The sequence below is a fragment of the Mus caroli genome, unplaced genomic scaffold (genome assembly GCF_978045245.1).
Source record: "Mus caroli unplaced genomic scaffold, Mus_caroli_1 scaffold_17, whole genome shotgun sequence".
Classification (NCBI taxonomy): Eukaryota; Metazoa; Chordata; class Mammalia; order Rodentia; family Muridae; genus Mus; species Mus caroli.
This window is the reverse complement of record NW_028227272.1, coordinates 16,509,780-16,526,045: the sequence shown is the minus strand read 5'-3', so window position 1 is coordinate 16,526,045 and position 16,266 is coordinate 16,509,780.

Sequence of the window (16,266 nt, the reverse complement as noted above, 5' to 3'; positions counted from 1 at the left end):
GGAGAGGCCACTAAGCTGGAGATAAAACTGGGGAATTAGAATTGGAGGATGAACAGGAGTAAAGATTACTTACCTGTTAGTGGGTGCAAAACAGGGATTAAGTGAGGAAAAACGGCTGTGGGAGATCTGTTTAACCCATTTCCTTTTTTTCCCCATTGTTTTTGTTAGATATTTTCTTCATTTACATTTCAAATGCTATCCCCAAAGTCCCCTATACCCTCTCCCCGCCCTGCTTCCCAACCCACCCACTCCCACTTCCTGGCCCTAGCATTCCCCTATACTGGGCATATAATCTTCCCAAGACAAAGGGCCTCTCCTCCCATTGATGGCCAACTAGGCCATCCTCTGCTACATAGGCAACTAGAGACACAGTTCTGTGGGGTACTGGTTAGTTCATATTGTTGATCCTCCTGTAGGGTTGCTGACCCCTTTAGTTCCTTGGGTACTTTCTCTAGCTCCTTCTTTAGGGGCCCTGTGTTCCATCTAATAGATGAATGTGAGCATCTACTTCTGTATTTGCCAGGCACTGGCATAGCCTCACAAGAGATAGCTATATCAGGGTTCTGTCAGCAAAATCTTTCTGGCATATGCAATATGGGTTTGGTGGTTGTATATGGGATGGATCCCACCTTGGGACAGTCTCTGGATGGTCCTTTCTTTTGACTCAGCTCTGAACTTTGTCTCTGTAACTCCTTCCATGGGTATTTTGTTCCCGATTCTAAGAAGGAACTAAGCCCACTCACAAAAGAATACACATGATATGTACTCACTGATAAGTGGATATTAAACCCAGAAACAGACTACCCAAGATACAATTTGCAAAACACATGAAACTCAAGAAGAAGGAAGACCAAAATGTGGATACTTAACCCATTTCCTAATGTCAAGGCTAGTTGAGAGTTTAACCCTCAGGGATTACTTGAGACTTGTGAAGAAACTTTGGTTTCTTAAGCCTTTTACCACTGTGCTATCAGCTAGGCATGAGTCAAGGACTTTTTGAGCATTTCATTTCCTTAAGATGCATAGGGAGCATGTCTGTATTGATTCTCCTTTTATACTGGTCACAATCTGTCCTCTGAAATATTCATGGCCTCTCTAATCAAGGGCCCAGATTACTCATCAGAGCTGTAGGATCCTTTGAGAGATATCTTATAGCCCTCTGGAACCTAGTTGACTTATACATATGGGCCAACTCTTGACATCTATGCATGTGTTAGTATAGGTCTCTCTGTAGGCTTATTGAGCACCCAGATGTCAATTAGATTACCATTAAGGAACAACTCTTGCTTTTTAAATGTAGCTGTTGAATGCCACTGAGATAAAGCTTGACAGAGATCCTTTTATAAAAAAATAAAGCCTAATGTAAGACTTTGTTTCTTAATTAGTACCTGACACATTTAGTATAGAATAAAAACAATTATTTTGATAAAACAGAAAAGCCTTTGTTCTGTAAGCAAATTCGTTACATAAGGAAAGCTGGAAGTATAGGGCTAGGTTGCACTCCCAATCTGCAGACTTGGAATAGCAGAGCCTAGAGGATCACCTTCAGATGAGAACAGCAATCTATGAAGATGTGGCTGTAACCTGGACCAGGGCCTTGCATGACCTGAAAGCCTGTTTCTTTTCCAAGCAATAGGGATTTTTTCCCCTTAAGACCACATATAGAATCAGAGTGGAAACAATGATTTATCATGTAACAGCTTGACTAAACCTTTTTAACTATTTACCCCTAAATTTTAGCTCTAGAATTTACCCCTAAAATTTTAGTTATATTATAAACTAGAAAGAATTTGGAGTAGCTTGGAAGTCTCAATTAACATGTCCACTTATTCATAAGCCAATCACTGCCATATATATAGAAAGATAAGCACGTATAAACATACAGCCATGCATGTTGTGGTTTGGTTCTTTGTTACTGTGATAAGACACTGACCAAGAGCAACTCAAGAAGGAAAGAATTTGAGCACTGGGGTGGCTAGAGCGCAGGGTCGGCTGACACCCGCCAGCTACCCACGACATCCACCACAGGATTTTGAGACCTCTGGTGAGTGGAACACAGCTTCTGCTCCAGTCCAATCGCGCGGGACCTGAGACTGCTTTGGTTGGGGAGGCAGAAATCCGGCCTGAGTAGGGCCACAAGCCTCTTCCGGTCAGACCAGCACCAGAGTAGCTAGGGCGCAGGGTCAGCTGACACTCGCCAGCTACCCACAACACCCGCCACAGGATCTTAAGACTTCTGGTGAGTGGAACACAGCTTCAGCTCCAGTCCAATCGCGTGGGAACTGAGACTGCTTTGGTTGGGGAGGCAGAAATCTGGCCTGAGTAGGGCCACAAGCTTCTTCCGGTTTGACCAGAACCGGGGTAGCTAGAGCACAGGGTCGGCTGACACCCGCCAGCTACCCACGACACCTGCCACAGGATTTTGAGACTTCTGGTGAGTGGAACACAGAGTCTGCTCCAATCTTTAAACAGTGACAACGATAACAACTAACCCCAGAGATTACCAGATGGCGAAAGGTAAACGTAATAATCTTACTAACAGAAACCAAGACCACTCACCATCATCAGAACCCAGAACTCCCACTTCGCCCAGTCCAGGGCACCCCAACACACCGGAAAAGCTAGACCCGGATCTAAAAGCATATCTCATGATGATGGTAGAGGACATCAAGAAGGACTTTAATAACAAACTTAAAGAAATACAGGAGAACACTGCTAAACAGGTAGAAGACATTAAAGAGAAAGCACAAAAATCCCTTAAAGAATTGCAGGAGAACACTGCTAAACAGGTAGAAGACATTAAAGAGGAAGCACAAAAATCCCTTAAAGAATTGCAGGAGAACACTGCTAAACAGGTAGAAGACATTAAGAGGAAGCACAAAAATCCATTAAAGAATTGCAGGAAAACCAGACCAAACAGGTGATGGAATTGAATAAAACCATCCAAGACCTAAAAAGGGAAGTAGAGACAATGAAGAAAACCCAAATTGAGGCAACACTGGAGATAGAAATCCTAGGAAAGAAATCTGGAACCATAGATGTGAGCATCAGCAACAGAATACAAGAGATGGAAGAGAAAATCTCAGGTGCAGAAGAATCCATAGAGAACATTGGCACGACAATCAAAGAAAATACAAAATCCAAAAAGATCCTAACTCAAAACATCCAGGAAATCCAGGACAAAATGAGAAGACCAAACCTACGGATAATAGGAGTAGACGAGAATGAAGATTTTCAACTCAAAGGACCAGCAAATATATTCAACAAAATTATAGAAGAAAACTTCTCAAACCTAAAGAAAGAGATGCCCATGAACATACAAGAAGCTTACAGAACTCCAAATAGACTGGACCAGAAAAGAAATTCCTTCCGACATATAATAATAATCAGAACAACAAATGCACTAAATAAAGATAGAATACTAAAAGCAGTAAGGGAAAAAGGTCAAGTAACATATAAAGGCAAGCCTATCAGAATTACACCGGATTTTTCACCAGAGACTATGAAAGCCAGAGGGCCTGGACAGATGTTATACAGAAACTAAGAGAACACAATTTCCAGCCCAGGCTACTATACCCAGCCAAACTCTCAATTACCATAGATGGAGAAACCAAAGTATTCCACGATAAAACCAAATTCACACATTATCTCTCCACGAATCCAGCACTTCAAAGGATAATAACAGAAAAAAACCAATACAAGGACGGAAACCACGTCCTAGAAAAAGCAAGAAGGTAATCCCTCAACAAACCTAAAAGAAGACAGCCACAAAAACAGAACACCAACTCTAACAACAAAAATAAAAGGAAGCAACAATTACTTCTCCCTAATACCTCTTAATATCAATGGACTCAACTCCCCAATAAAAAGACATAGACTAACAGGCTGGCTACACAAACAGGACCCAACATTTTGCTGCTTACAGGAAACTCATCTCAGAGAAAGAGATAGACACTACCTCAGAATGAAAGGCTGGAAAACAATTTTCCAAGCAAATGGTAGGAAGAAACAAGCTGGAGTAGCCATTATAATATCTGATAAGATTGACTTCCAACCCAAAGTCATCAAAAAAGACAAGGAAGGGCACTACATTCTCATCAAAGGTAAAATCCTCCAAGAGGAACTATCAATTCTGAATATCTATGCTCCAAATACAAGGGCAGCCACATTCATTAAAGATACTTTAGTAAAGCTCAAAGCACACATTACACCTCACACAATAATAGTGGGAGACTTCAACACACCACTTTCACCAATGGACAGATCATGGAAACAGAAACTAAACAGGGACACAGTGAAACTAACAGAGGTTATGAAACAAATGAATCTGACAGATATCTACAGAACATTTTATCCTAAAACAAAAGGATATACCTTCTTCTCAGCACCTCACGGTACCTTCTCCAAAATTGACCACATAATTGGTCACAAAACAAGCCTCAACACATACAAAAATATTGAAATTTTCCCATGCACCCTATCAGATCACCATGGACTAAGACTGATCTTCAATAACAAAATAAATAATAGAAAGCCAACACACACGTGGAAACTAAACAACACTCTTCTCAATGATACCTTGGTCAAGGAAGGAATAAAGAAAGAAATTAAGGACTTTCTGGAGTTTAATGAAAATGAAGACACAACATACCCAAACTTATGGGACACATTGAAAGCATTTCTAAGAGGAAAACTCATAGCTCTGAGTGCCTCCAAAAAGAAACTAGATAGAGCACATATTAGCAGATTGACAACACACCTAAAAGCTCTAGAACGAAAGGAAGCAAATTCACCCAAGAGGAGTAGATGGCAAGAAATAATCAAACTCAGGGGTGAAATCAACCAAGTGGAAACAAGAAGAACAATTCAAAGAATCGAATCATCCAATCGAGGAGCTGGTTCTTTGAGAAAATCAACAAGATAGATAAACCCTTAGCAAGACTCACCAGAGGGCATAGGGAAAGTATTCTAATTAACAAAATCAGAAATGAAAAGGGAGACATAACAACAGACCCTGAAGAAATCCAAAACACCCTCAGATCCTTCTACAAAAGGCTATACTCAACAAAACTGGAGAACCTGGACGAAATGGACAAGTTTCTAGACAGATACCAGGTACCAAAGTTAAATCAAGATCAGGTTAATGATCTAAACAGTCCCATATCCCCTAAAGAAATAGAAGCAGTCATTAATAGTCTCCCAACCAAGAAAAGCCCAGAACCAGATGGGTTTAGTGCAGAGTTCTATCAAACCTTCAAAGAAGAACTAATCCCAGTTCTTCACAAACTATTCCACAAAATAGAATCAGAAGGTACTCTACCCAACTCATTCTATGAAGCCACAATTACTCTGATACCTAAACCACATAAAAACCCAACAAAAATAGAGAACTTCAGACCAATTTCCCTTATGAATATTGATGCAAAAATCCTCAATAAAGTTCTCACTAACCGAATTCAAGAACACATCAAAACAATCATCCATCCTGACCAAGTAGGTTTCATCCCAGGGATGCAAGGATGGTTCAATATATGAAAATCCATCAATGTAATCCATTATATAAACAAACTCAAAGACAAAAACCACATGATCATCTTGTTAGATGCTGAAAAAGCATTTGACAAAATCCAACACCCATTCATGATAAAAGTCTTGGAAAGATCAGGAATTCAAGGCCCATACCTAAACATGATAAAAGCAATATACAGCAAACCAGTAGCCAACATCAAAGTAAATGGTGAGAAGCTGGAAGCAATCCCACTAAAATCAGGGACTAGACAAGGCTGCCCACTCTCTCCCTACCTATTCAACATTGTACTTGAAGTCCTAGCCAGAGCAATTAGACAACAAATGGGCATCAAGGGGATACAAATCGGAAAAGAAGAAGTCAAAATATCGCTTTTTGCAGATGATATGATAGTATACATAAGTGACCCTAAAAATTCCACCAGAGAACTTCTAAGCCTGATTAATAGCTTCAGTGAAGTAGCTGGATATAAAATTAACTCAAGCAAGTCAATGGCCTTTCTGTACACAAAGGATAAACAGGCAGAGAAGGAATTTAGGGAAACAACACCCTTCTCAATAGTCACAAACAATATAAAATACCTTGGCGTGACTCTAACTAAGGAAGTGAAAGATCTGTATGACAAGAACTTCAAGTCCCTGAAGAAAGAAATTAAAGAAGATCTCAGAAGATGGAAAGACCTCCCATGCTCATGGATTGGCAGGATCAACATTGTAAAAATGGCTATCTTACCAAAAGCAATCTACAGATTCAATGCAATCCCCATCAAAATTCCAACTCAATTCTTCAACGAATTAGAAAGGGCAATCTGCAAATTCATCTGGAACAACAAAAAACCTAGGAAAGCAAAAACTCTTCTCAAGGATAAAAGAACCTCTGGTGGAATCACCATGCCTGACCTAAAGCTGTACTACAGAGCAATTGTGATAAAAACTGCATGGTACTGGTATAATGACAGACAAGTAGACCAATGGAACAGAACTGAAGACCCTGAGATCAACCCACATACCTATGGTCACTTGATCTTTGACAAGGGAGCAAAAACCATCCAGTGGAAAAAAGACAGCATTTTCAACAAATGGTGCTGGCACAACTGGCGGTTATCATGTAGAAGAATGCGAATTGATCCATTCATATCTCCTTGTACCAAGGTCAAATCTAAGTGGATTAAGGAACTCCACATAAAACCAGAGACACTGAATCTTATAGAGGAGAAAGTAGGGAAAAGCCTCGAAAATATGGGTACAGGGGAAAAATTCCTGAATAGAACAGCAAAGGCTTGCGCTGTAAGATCGAGAATCGATAAATGGGACCTCATAAAGTTGCAAAGCTTCTGCAAGGCAAAAGACACCGTCAATAAGACAAAAAGACCACCAACAGATTGGGAAAGGATCTTTACCTATCCTAAATCAGATAGGGGACTAATATCCAATATATATAAGGAACTCAAGAAGGTGGACTACAGAAAATCAAATAACCCCGTTAAAAAATGGGCTCAGAACTGAATAAAGAATTCTCACCTGAGGAATACCGAATGGCAGAGAAGCACCTGAAAAAATGTTCAACATTCTTAATCATCAGGGAAATGCAACTCAAAACAACCCTGAGATTCCACCTCACACCAGTCAGAATGGCTAAGATCAAAAATTCAGGTGACAGCAGATGCTGGCGAGGATGTGGAGAAAGAGGAACACTCCTTCATTGTTGGTGGGATTGCAAGCTGGTACAACCACTCTGGAAATCAGTTTGGCGGTTCCTCAGAAAATTGGACACAATACTACCAGAGGATCCAGCAATACCTCTCCTGGGCATATATCCAGAAGATGTTCCAACAGGTAAGAAGGACACATGCTCCACTATGTTTATAGCAGCCTTATTTATAATAGCCAGAAGCTGGAAAGAACCCAGATGCCCCTCAACAGAGGAATGGATACAGAAAATGTGGTACATTTACACAATGGAGTACTACTCAGCTATTAAAAGGAATGAATTTATGAAATTCCTAGGCAAATGGATGGATCTGGAGGGCATCATCCTGAGTGAGGTAACATATTCACAAAGGAACTCACACAATATGTACTCACTGATAAGTGGATATTAGCCCAGAATCTTAGGATACCCAAGATATAAGATACAATTTGTTAAACACATGAAACTCAAGAAGAATGAAGACCAAAGTGTGGACACTGTGCCCCTTCTTGGAATTGGGAACAAAACACCCATGAAAAGAGTTACAGAGATAAAGTTTGGAGCTGTGAAGAAAGGATGGACCATCTAAAGACTGCCATATCCAGGGATCCATCCCATAATCAGCTTCCAAACGCTGACACCATTGCATACACTAGCAAGATTTTGCTGAAAGGACCCAGTTATAGCTGTCTCTTGTGAGACAATGCCGGGGCCTAGCAAACACAGAAGTGGATGCTCACAGTCAGCTGTTGGATGGATCACAGGGCCCCCAATGGAGAAGCTAGAGAAAGTACCCAAGGAGCTAAAGGGAACTGCAACCCCATAGGTGGATCATTATTATGAACTAACCAGTACCCCAGAGCTCTTGACTCTAGCTGCATTTGTATCAAAAGATGGCCTAGTCGGTCATCACTGGAAAGAGAGGCCCATTGGACTTGCCAACTTTATATGCCCCAGTACAGGGGAATGCCCGGGCCAAGGGGTGGGGGTGCGTGGGGGAGGGACTGGGGGGGGGGAGTGTATTGGCGACTTTTTGGATAGCATTGGAAATGTAATTGAGGAAAATACCTAATTAAAAAAAAAAAGAACTTAAAAAAAAATGAAGGAAAGAATTTATTTGGTCTTACAGGTTATAGTATATCATCATGGGAAGCCAAGTAAGGAACTCAGAGCAGAACAGAAATTGAGTCAGAGACCATGGGGACCACCGCTTACTAGAGAAAGCTCACTTTCTTTGTTCATCTAGCATTTTTACACAGTCAAAGCCCATCTACAGAGGGATGCTATTACTCACTATGGGATGGGCCCTCCCACATCACTTGAATCATGAAAATACCACACAGACATTCCCATAGGCCATGAAGACAGTCTCTCAATTGAAGGTCCCTCTTCCCAGGTGTGTTAGCTATGGAGATTAGCCAGCATAATACACAACAAATAGATGTTTTAAAAAATACCAAAGAATTTTGTATCATTTGTCAATTTATGCATGCTGAGAAGGAACCAAAAGCTTCCTTTTAAAATTAATACTTTCTTTCTCTTTAGCTTAGATTAGACAAGATAAGAATCTTGAGAAACTGGTAGAGAGAGGCATAACAGCTTAGGCCCAGATGAGCTACCTGTGCTCCCTCCAGTTGCCCATGTCACACTCAACATTCAGGGTTTCCCTGGAACTCACATCCTGTGCCCACATCCAGTCTCGTGAATTTATTGAATCCTATTATACTTGTGCTCCATTCTATTCAGCAGACATAGCCCAAGCTGCACCAAATAAAATATCCTATTTCTGACTTGTCCCCCTGGGAGCATTTTAGTACTCCATCCTGTGAGAGTCCGAGAGAGCAAATGAGAAGCAGAGCCTTGTTTTTTGTTTTTAGATTTATTTATTTTTATTTCATGTGTATGTGTGAATGCCTGCAGGTATGTCTGTATACCACATACATGCAGTGCTTGAGAAGGCTGGAACAGGGCATTGAACCCTAGAACCAGAGCCACAGGCAGTTGTGAGCCACCATGTTAGTTTTGAAGACTAGATCTGGGTCCTCTGAAAGATCAGCCAGTGCTCTTAACTCCTAAGTCATCTCTCCAGTCTTGCTTGAAAAGCAGGTTTGTCTCTTTATGCTTAAATCATTTTATCATTTATTTTACATGATGGGGTTAAACACAGCCTTGTAAGGATAAACATGGAGATGCTCTTAGCCTTTGCCCCAAGTTCTCTGTTAGCATCTGACCCTCAGCCATAGTTATCCATCATCCTCTGGAAGACAAGAAGATGAGCCCAGGCCTTAAACGTGGCCTTAGAGAAGATCCTCTGCTACCAAATGAAATCGTGAACTTTGGTTGACATTCTGGGGTTGAACGTTAGGAATGTGCTTAGTTTTAAGAAATAGAAAAAAATTGCTGGCTTAAAAAAGAAATTAGTTCACTCATTTAACATCTTTGCCAATAGGAACAATTGTCCTGGAATCAGCAGGATATAACATGGTTACTTTCTGCCACCTAGTGGGTAACAAGAGAAAAGGCACAATTTTGTCTTCAAATTCTAATTTATCAAAAACATTTATTTTGTTAAGGCTACTTTATTTATTTATTTGAGGTGCAGCGAACTTTATTGATGGTATTGAAAAGAGTAGGGAGGGCTCCCTAGGCCCCTCCTGTTATTATGGGGGTCTGGGATGGAAAAACTGAGGGAGATGCTCAGTGTTGGGGGCTGAGTTGGGATAGGGACTCCTCAGAAACCGAGGGCTTCTCTCTTGCTCTCAGTGTCCTTGCTCCGGTGGGTGGTTCAGGGTTTCTTACTTCTTTGAGGCCATGTAGGCCATGAGATCTGCCACCCTGTTGCTGTAGCCGTATTCATTGTCATACCAGGAAATGAACTTTACAAAGTTGTCATTGAGAGCAATGCCAGCCCCAGCATCAAAGGTGGAGGAGTGGGAGTTGCTGTTGAAGTCACAGGAGACAACCTGGTCCTCAGTGTAGCCCAGGATGCCCTTCAGTGGTCCCTCAGATGCCTGCTTCACCACCTTCTTGATGTCATCATACTTGGCAGGTTTCTTCAGGTGGCATGTCAGATCCACAACGGATACATTTCGGGTAGGAACACGGGAGGCCAGGCCAGTGAGCTTCCCGTTCAGCTCTGGGATGACATTGCCCACTGCCTTGGCAGCACCAGTGGATACAGGGATGATGTTCTGGGCAGCCCTATGGCCATCACAGCCCATTAGCGGGATCTTGCTCCTGGAAGATGGTGATGGGCTTCCCGTTGAAGACAAGCTTCCCATTCTCAGCCTTGACTGTGCCATTGAATTTGCCATGGGTGGAGTCATATTGGAACATGTAGACCATGTAGTTGAGGTCAATGAAGGGGTCACTGGTGGCAACAATCTTCACTTTGCCAAGTGGAGAGCTGATAGCAGCTCTGGTAACCAGGCGTCCAATACAGACAAATTCGTTCACACCGACCTCCACCATTTTGTTGATGGGAGGAGGAGGGCACTGCACAAGAAGATGTGGCTGTCTCTGGAACAGGGAGGAGCAGAGCGTTAAGGCTACTTTAAATTTACTGACAGGTTTATTTGGTAAATTTATTCAGTATTTTTAATCAGAATTACACATTAGAACTATAAAATTATTAAAACTATATTCCCGAATCCATGCAGGGAACCGTGTGGTTTGAGCTACAGCATTTGTCTACGAAGGTCTGTGGTTCACTTTTCCTCTTACCCAACCTCAATTAACAGTCTACTTATTTTGCCACACAGCCTGAAAGTGCCTTCAAAACTCAGAGAACATCTCCTTTGCCAGCTGCTGGCTTTGAGAACAGTCATTCTCCACATATTGCAAGAATGTACCTGTCCTTTAAAAGTTTGCTGTTATCAATCAATCAATCAATCAATCAATCAAACAAACAAACAAACAAAAACAAAACAAAAAACCCCATAAACCACCAATCACCACCAACAATCTGTCAAACCTTTCCCCCGCCACATGTGTGTGTGTGTGTGTGTTTGTGTGTGTGATTGTGTGCTCTAGTTTAAAACCATTTGCTACTTTTATAACTAGTTTCTTATATCCTGAGAGTATATGAAGATGAGCCATGGAAAGTGAATTCTACCCCAAAATAAGTATGCTAACATACTGGAAAGACCAGAGCTGCCCAAAGAGCCTTGCTTCAGTTTTACTGTGGTCATTACTAGCCATAACCATCACAAGTACTATTTATTAAATTTCTATGATGAACAGGGATCTCATTTTTCTGAATTATATCTAATCTTCTTACCAGCATTGTAAACTAGGAATTATTCTGATTTTAGAGATTTTTTTAAAAAGAAGATGTATAGTCAAAGAGAATAAATGACATCTCTATTGAGTGGCAATGAGACTCAAACCCAGATCTGCTGATTTCGAGCAGAGAATAGTGGCTGCCTCTCTGCTCACTTGCATCCATTCTGGTGACTGGAAAGATCCTGACTGAGACTGTGTGCCTTCAGTGCTGCTAAAGCCTTTATAACCAAGACAGGGCAGTCGAACCTATGTCAGTGAAGGCAGGAGAGGACTAAACATGTAGGTAACTTAAGGTACAGGCAAAGGCAGATTAGGAACTAGCAGGGGCAAGGCAAGGGAGGGACCGTTGTTCAGAGGTCAGAGCCCACTTACGGTCTTTGGCCTGATGATCAATAACTGTCATGGATTTGATGCCTATGAGCTACACCCTTCTCCCTGTGTTCTGGTGCTTGGTCTGCAGGGTGCTCTCCCAAGATTTACAGGCCCTGAGAATCCTGGGTTTTCCAGGAGCCATGGTGAGACCAGGTGAATAGAGTATTGTCTCTGTATCAAAATCACTGGGAGACTGAGGTCCAGAACATTTGGATGTTGAGATGTTGTGACTTCTCTAGTCCCACCTCCTGCATCATGTTTTCAACTCTATTCTGTAGAATAGAACAGACACTGGATGGGAAGGGACAGGATGAGACAGACAAGGGCATCACTGAGTGTAAGGGGAAATACTGCTCTATATGTTTTCATTTTAATTTTGTTGACCTTTTTTTCTATGTATACACTATGTTGAGATATAAAATGTGCACTTCTCAATGAAAACCTAGTTCTAAACCAGCTTAGGGTCCTATGGGTGTCCCGTTTACCTCCACATTCACAGAGGAGGTGGAAGAGCAGCAGAGGTCACTGGCTTCCATTATTAACATGCTAGTTTCTTTCACTGTCTCTGTCACAAGTGGCACAGAGAGAGGGAAGTGGACCTCAGTAGAGCTTGGAGTATCTGTCTTTTTTATAAGTTCAATATTTTTTGTATTTTAGAGTGGACATGGCTAAGGTAAGCCCTGGAATAGTTGAGCTAAGTGCCTGACACACCTCTGAAGCCCTGGGCTTCCCTCTGATCTCTCTCCTGTAGGGAGCCAGTAACAGCAAACAATGCTTCCATCTTGGCGCATCCCTGCCCCCAGGGCTCAGTCTTCTAAGTAGCCTGAATTCCTTAGGCCTGCATTTCTATAATTGCCTGCCAATTCTTCCCTCTTTAGTATGAGAGTCACCAAGGTGGACTTGCACCCTGTCTGTCAGCAGGTGGCTCTGTGGCCCCTGGTATCTCAACACTGTGTGTGCCTTTCTGGATCATAGAGGGTGGTGACAGAGGACAAGGCCCCTTGCAGACTTTACAGGAAGCCTGTTTTTCTCCATCTTCACTGATATTACTGACATCAGTAGGCACCAGTGTAGGACAATCACCTAAACATGTCTCATGTGGCATTTCCTATAAGGAGCAAACACGACTAAGCCAGGTTCCTCTGTTATCATCCCTCACTAATTTCCCAAGTATGGATTGGCTATTTCTAGGTTTAACAAGATCTTCAAACCCAAGTAACTTAAACCTACAATAGATGTTCACACTTTTCAGTGGACAGCTAAGTAGTTCTGGGTGTCTTACTAGGGTCCAAGAAAGCAGCTAGCGAGCATTACTTGTTTCTGGAACTCTACTTCATCACATCCTGCAAATTGGCTGGAACTTGTTTTTCAGTTCCTGGGTTACCTCAGGTCCCATCCAACCCAGGGTGCAGAAAGCACTTTACAGTTTTTCTTTAAGATTATTTCTTTCACTTTTGAGATTATAATATAGTTACATCATTCCTTCTACCTTCTCCTCCTTCTAAATCTTCCCATATACCTTTCCTTGCTCTGTTTCAAATTCATTAGCATGTTTTCACTAACTGTTATTGTATGATTATGTATATTCATATATAAATATAAATATAACCTATAACCTACTCTGTCTGTATAATGCTACTTGTGTATATGCATTTCAGAGCTGACCATTTAGTATTGAATGACCAGTTGGTTTGCTCTTCCCTGGAAAAGGCTGTTTCTCCAGCTCCCAGCATTTCTTAGCTGTCTGTAGTTCTTTGTGTAGGGTTAGGATCTCATAGGTCCTCTATCCACTTTAGCTTGTCTATTGTTGTAGTGTTTGTTCAGTTTATTCTTAGGCAGTCATATTGGTGAGACTTTATGGGTGTAGCTTCTGACATTACCAGAAGACAGTTTCATAACACATTTCCTGATCCCCATGGCTCTTAATCTTTCTGTTCTCTTCCACAGAGTTCCTTGAGTTTTAGGTGTAGCAGTTGTTTTGTAGATGTATCAGTTGGGACTGGGGTCCACAATTCTACATTCTTATTCATTGTAATTGTCTCTAAGTCTCCATCTGTTGCAAAGAGAAGAGGACGAAAACTATATTCATCTGGGGTATAAGGACAAATATTTAGAATATACTTAAGTAGTATGCTGGTTTAATAAAATGGCAGTGGTAGGTTCTGCCCTAAGATCTGTGATTTCAATAGCTCTGAGTAGTTGCCTAGGTTTCTGATACCAGGCACAATTTCCCTCTTGATGAGTGGTTCTTATATTTAGTTAGATGCTGGTTACTGCCAAGGAATGGGTATCACTATTGCACCCTTAGGGTGTTATTTCAAGCTGGTTGTGGTGGTTCACAGGCATCAGAGTCCTATTAGTTGCTTTTGGTACCATGAGTTAGTTCTCAGGGAGGAGGCTTTCTAGTCAGTTTCAGTTCAGGAATCTCTGGCTTTGTGTCTGAACACTATAGATCCTTCTTTAGGATAATCAATCATCCTGGGAGCCCCCCCCCTTTTTTTCTCAATTCAAACAGTGAGAAATGCCATCTCACTGAAAGATGGAATAGAAGTAAGAGATAGTGAGGTTGTATTCCTGAGACAGCATTGCTTGCCACACCCTGCTGTTGGGCAGTGGGACCATCTAAACTCCTACCATGAAGCCAATTCCTTACTTGGCTCCCCAAGGAAGCTGCTTATGCAGGTATCTTATCACCATGGAAACTCTAGAAGTGATGCAGAAGCAGAAACTATGGAAAAGGAGAAGAAACTTTCTTCTTGCCTTTCTCATGACTTTCCTCGTTGCCATCATTTGTCAGCTGCCCCTCTCTCCTCAGCTACTTTCTCTCTCTTTTCAGGATTCTCCCCCATTAACACCTGGACCAATTAGGAAGCTGAGTTTTGCATGCCACCCAGCATCACCTTCTTGACAGTGCTGGGTTCTTGTTACAACTAAGGGATCCTGATTGGAAGGATCTCAGTGGCAAACATGGGCATCACCTAGTAGGCATTGTCTGGGTCAATGCATTCTCCTAGTGCTACTATGAGAGTTTCACTTTTGTCCCCATATCTCACTTAGTAGGTCTTTTCCTGTTGAATAACTTTTGTGAAACCAGTGGGTTCAAGTCCATTTTTCTGGAGAGGAGAAAAAGTACCAAATGTGATGAAGGAAAGAATATAGGAAAGATGGGTGCAGAAGATGAGAGAAAACCTAGCTGCTGAATAGTCAGGCTAGTGGATTTCTGACTTTCTTCTTGATGCTTCAGGGCCACCCACATCATGGAGGAGTGCTTCAAGGTGTTGTCTGGCTCTCGCACTGCTGTGTGTTGCAGAGGTGAAGACTTGTGTCCTGGTAGTAGAGGTAGTGTCAGTGAGGGCAGGACACATGAAATACTGCCCTTGACTCATATGACAGATGGCCACCATCCCTGCCTGGATGTACGTTGTTCTCAGGAGAGGGAGGCATCAGTGTGGACTTGGCCATGGGCACCTAAAGTGGAGAACAGACTCTGCATCTTACCCTGGGAATGCAGCTGAGATCGTTGACTCTCCTAAAGTTCAATACTGAGAAGCTCAGGCAAGGGTTTGTTGACTGTGAGTTTTGTCATGTGGGGCCAGATAAATTGATGCTGAATCTGGGATATGCACTATAGAGTGTTTAGTAGCAGTTTTAGTCTCTTTCCACTCCATAACATGTCTCCACATCTACCACCTGCTTAAAAATTATGACAATCAAACTGCCTTTATACACTGCCAAATTTCTCTGGGATGGGATGGAAATGATTTAACACTCTCCCATTTATGCTGAGAACTTGAAGACCAGCCTTAGTCAGTGGTGATCTGATAGGATGCATGGTATTATTTCAGTCTTCTTGTATCTGTTGAGGCTTCTTTTGTGAACAATTATATGGTCAGTTTTGGAGAAGGTACTGTGAGGTGCTGAGAAGAAGGTATATTCTTTTGCTTCAGGATAAAATTTTCTATAGATATCTGTTAAATCCATTTGGTTCATAACTTCGGTCAGTTTCACTGTGTCTCTATTTAGTTCCTGTTTCCATGATCTGTCCATTGATGAGAGTGGGGTGTTGAAGTCTCCAACTGTTATTGTATGAGGTGCAATGTATGCTTTGAGCTTTAGTAAAGTTGGTTTTTTTTTTTTTATGAATATGGATGTCCTTGCATTAGGAGCATAGATATTCAGAATTGAGAGTTCATCCTGGTAGATTTTTCCTTTGATGAGTATGAAGTGTCCCTGCTTATCTTTTTTGATAACTTTAGGTTGAAAGTCAATTTTATTTGATATTAGAATGGCTACTCCAGCTTGTTTCTTGGGACAATTTTCTTGGAAAATTGTTTTCCAGCCTTTTACTCTGAGGTAGTGTCTGTCTTTGTCACTGAGGTGGGTTTCCTGTATAT